Source organism: Phytophthora infestans, genomic scaffold, assembly GCF_000142945.1.
Source record: "Phytophthora infestans T30-4 supercont1.24 genomic scaffold, whole genome shotgun sequence".
NCBI lineage: Eukaryota > Oomycota > Peronosporomycetes > Peronosporales > Peronosporaceae > Phytophthora > Phytophthora infestans.
The window spans coordinates 1,611,711-1,616,397 of record NW_003303735.1 but is presented as its reverse complement, the minus strand read 5'-3'; positions in this window follow the sequence as shown (position 1 = coordinate 1,616,397).

The following is a 4,687-nucleotide window of genomic DNA, read 5'->3' as shown; positions in this document are numbered from 1 at the left end:
CAAGTGGGTAACTTAGGTCCACAGGCGGGTAACTTAGTTCCGCAGACAGCTGCAGCTGTCACGAACACTGACAACAGCGTGTTCAGAGTGGGTAACAGAGTTCCACACGCGGTCGCCCAGACCTTAACTGAAGAGGAAGACGTCGGATACGCTTGCTGTGTGGGTAACCTAATGCCACACGCGGTCGCCCTGACCTTAACTGAAGAGGAAGGCGTCGAACACGCTTCCTGTGTGGGTACCACAGTACCACACGAGGCCACGAGTGCCTCGGATGTCGAAGCGCCGACTTCCCTAGACGTGGGTAGCAAAGCTCCACGTCACGGTCGCCGTCGACGACGACGACGCCGCCACAAGTCGGATCCGAACTTCGTTCAGATCGACGTCGCTCCAAGCGACTCGGAGTCCAGGGCCCGGGCTCCTCCGACAAGGCCGGTGGAAGAGTGCTATCACATCTTCGATGGCGAGACCGGTTTACTCGTCAAGGCATCTGGTGTCCATTTGAAACCATTGCCAGAGGTTGCAGAGATACTGAACCTCGAGGAAATGACGGTCGAGTCTTTCCTGGCCAACCTCAAGGCTGGAACGGTTGCCGAGATGGTGCCCATAAGACCCGAGACCACTCAAGAGGAGCTAAACGCCTCCTCTGTCTTGGACGAGAGCGTCCTGGAAGACCTAAACAAGCAGCGTCACGCGCACTTGGGTTCAGAGATCCTTAAGAACCCCAAGGATTCGGTGTATCCTTTGGTGAAGGAGTATGCGGACGTGGTGAACAAACGCCCGCCGACCGAACATTCACCGGATCGAGGTGTACGGCATGAGATTGATCTCGTGCCTGGCACAAAGTATTGTGTCACGAGGCAATGGCCTCTCCCGCGCAAACAGTGCGAGGTCATTGATGCCTTCTTCGCCGCGAAAGCGAAGGTAGGCATGGTGCGGGAGTCGAAATCCCCGCACTCGGCGCCAACTTTTTGCGTTCGGAAGCCGAACGGAAAGTGGCGTATGGCTCACGCTTATAACAAGCTGAACAACGCAACAGTGCCGGCCCAAACACCGATCCCACGAAAGGATGTGTTGTTAAACAACATGGCCGGGAGCGTACTGTACAGTGCGCTGGATTTGGTAGACGGATACTACCAGATCCTGATGTGAGAGAGTGACATCCCGCTCACCGCGGTGAGCACTCCAAGTGGCATGCTTTGGGAGTAGCTCGGCATGCCGCAGGGCTTGTCTAACGCCCCGGCGACGTTCAATCGCCGTGTGACGCAGTTGTTCCGCCCTTTGCGTACCCTCATTCAGACGTACTTCGACGACATATCCGTCCATAGCCGTGGCAAGGGAGGAAAGACGGCCATGGAGGTGCATCTGGGGCACCTCCGTCGAGTGCTGGACGTAATGCGAGCAAACAATCTTTACGCCAACATCGACAAGTGCGTATTCGCGTCACCAGAGATTAAAGTTCTCGGTTGCTTCGTAAGCAACGTGGGCGTTCGGGCCGACCCAGACAAGGTCAAGGCCATAGCAGCATGGCCAACGCCCCGATCCCAGAAGGATCTTCGAAAGTGGTTGGGCTTGGCCAACTACCTTCACAAGTACAGCGCAGGGTACGCGGGCTTCGCTAAGCCCTTGTCGAGCCTCCTTCAGAAGGACGTCGACTGGCGCTGGGAGCAGGAGCACCAGGATGCTTTTGACAGCATCAAGGCCAGTCTCCAAGAGGCCCCTGTCCTGGCCCTGCCGGACGAGACGAAGCCGTTTAGCGTCGTCTGCGATGCCTCCGATTACGCCATCGGATGTGCATTGCTGCAGACCGACACGGCTGGACACGAGCGAGTCATCTCGTTCCAGTCCAGGCAGCTCAAAGCCGCCGAGCGGAACTACCCTGTCCACGACAAGGAGCTCCTGGCAATGAAATATGCCCTTGTGAAGTTTCGTGTTCACCTTCTGGGCTCTAAGCCCTTTGTGATCTACACAGACCACGCGTCCTTGAGGACGGCGACTAACTCGCCTCACCTCTCCCAAAGGATGGCGAGGTGGCTGTCCTTCTTCGCGGAATACAACTTCCGCGTCGAATACAAGCCGGGCAAGCTCAACGTGCATGCGGACGCCCTCTCTCGGCGTCCTGACTATGAGTTGGCCCACATCACGCGGGTGACAGCGGATCTATATGATCGGATACGCATGGCGTATCGGGACGATGAGGCTGTCGCGCCTATCGTCAAGTTCCTTATGCCGGAACGAGCGCGAAGTCCAACTGGCTCTCGTCGCGACAGCGCTCACGGCTCCACCGATATGAGTTGAAGGATGGCCTCCTCTATTACCGAGTGGAGCCCAATGAACCTCCACGGGTGGTCGTACCCAACGACGAGAATCTGAAGCTCGACATCCTCGCGGAGGCGCACGACGCGCCCTCCAGCGGCCACTTGGGCCGCGAGAAGACCTTTCTGTCGGGTTCTCAGGCCTTCTGGTGGACCCACATGTACAAGTGGGACGCCCGATACGTGAAGACATGTGAAACATGTCAGTGGGTCAAACCCGCAGGGCACTCTTCGGCTCCACTACAGCGCCTGCCCATCCCGGCTGACTGTTAGAAGTCGATGAGTCTTGACTTCATGTTTGGGCTTCCCGGACACGGCAACACCGGAATTTTGGTGTTCGTGTGTCGGCTGAGCAAGATGATACATCTTGCGCCGGTTCCCGTCACTGTTACGGGCGAGCAAACCGCACGGTTGTTCGTCGATGGCGCGTTCCGCTATCAAGGTTTCCCCGGAGACGATTGTGTCGGACCGAGACCCGCGGTTCGCGGCTGCGTTTTGGAAAACGATGTTTCCTTTCCTTATGCCGGAACGAGCGCGAAGTCCAACTGGCTCTCGTCGCGACAGCGCTCACGGCTCCACCGATATGAGTTGAAGGATGGCCTCCTCTATTACCGAGTGGAGCCCAATGAACCTCCACGGGTGGTCGTACCCAACGACGAGAATCTGAAGTTCGACATCCTCGCGGAGGCGCACGACGCGCCCTCCAGCGGCCACTTGGGCCGCGAGAAGACCTTTCTGTCGGGTTCTCAGGCCTTCTGGTGGACCCACATGTACAAGTGGGACGCCCGATACGTGAAGACATGTGAAACATGTCAGTGGGTCAAACCCGCAGGGCACTCTTCGGCTCCACTACAGCGCCTGCCCATCCCGGCTGACTGTTAGAAGTCGATGAGTCTTGACTTCATGTTTGGGCTTCCCGGACACGGCAACACCGGAATTTTGGTGTTCGTGTGTCGGCTGAGCAAGATGATACATCTTGCGCCGGTTCCCGTCACTGTTACGGGCGAGCAAACCGCACGGTTGTTCGTCGATGGCGCGTTCCGCTATCAAGGTTTCCCCGGAGACGATTGTGTCGGACCGAGACCCGCGGTTCGCGGCTGCGTTTTGGAAAACGATGTTTCCTTTACTGGGAACGCGTCTGCAGATGTCCACTGCGGACCATCCACAGACAGACAGCCAGACAGAGCGCGTCAATCGAGTGCTCGAGGACACTCTGTGCAGTGTGTGCGCGGCAGCACCACGTACGTGGTCGACGCAGCTTCCAGTTGTTGAGTTTGCGCTCAACAACGCGGTGCACGCGTACACGGGGTTCACGCTGTTCAACTTAAATTACATGCTCAATTTAGCCTAAACTGCTCTCATGTAAGCCGAGCTGCATGTTTGAGCGGTTTGTTCAGACAGGCATCTGACAAAGGATGATAAGCACGTCTTAAGCTCTCAACAGAAAGAGGAGATATTATCTCTATCGCGAAAAGATGTAAGGTATGAGTCCTTACATACTTGACCTATCATAATCTAAGCTCAGCGCAGAAATTTTAAGCCCTCAGCCTTCTACAGTATGCTAAATGATATGCTAGATTCCTGTAGCGCCAGGTAGGAACCAATAAGGGCCCGTGACGAGAGAGATATGCCAAGTCCATCGTCTATCGGTGACCACCGTGGTGTTTCTGTTACATATAATTGTAATCAACACTTGTTGGTCTTCGCGCTAGCACCACAGCAAAGACAAAAGGGAACACGTGAAATTGGCGAGGAAGGCTACTCCTGTGGTGCCGACTGTATTTTGTAAGGTGAAACTTAAAATGTTTGTTTCCTTCTCTGCAGCTTTGTTCACTTTCCATCAAAGTTGTTTTCTCCCCTTTCCTCACCGTTATACTCACTTCTTCAGCTGTCACGAAGACGCACCCGTTAAGGACAAAAGCATTCAGCCTAAGCCTCGGGACAAACGTCAACTAGATCCGGTACTAACGGTGAGAAGCAATACTTCATAACAGCCCCACCTACTGATCATCGTTTTTGTACCGGATCGTATTGAAATCATACGCTTGCTGCGAAATCAAACCCATGGAAAAGTGGTGCATCTCATTTTTTCCCTTGGAAGTGACTTCGTAAACGCATCAGCCACGTTTTCATTTCCAGGTACTTGTTTCACATCTATTTGGTGCATCTTAATCCGCTCTCGGATAAAATGATGGCGAACGTCGATGTGCTTAGTTCGACTGCGAAACGCGAGGGCTTTCGCCAGCTTCTTCGCGCTTTCATTGTCCACATACACAGCAGAAGCTTCCTTTTGCTTCCGTTTCAACTCTTTCAACATCGGGCGAAGATGTATGACTTCTTGAACTAATAGGCCCAATGTCATGTATTCGGCCTCT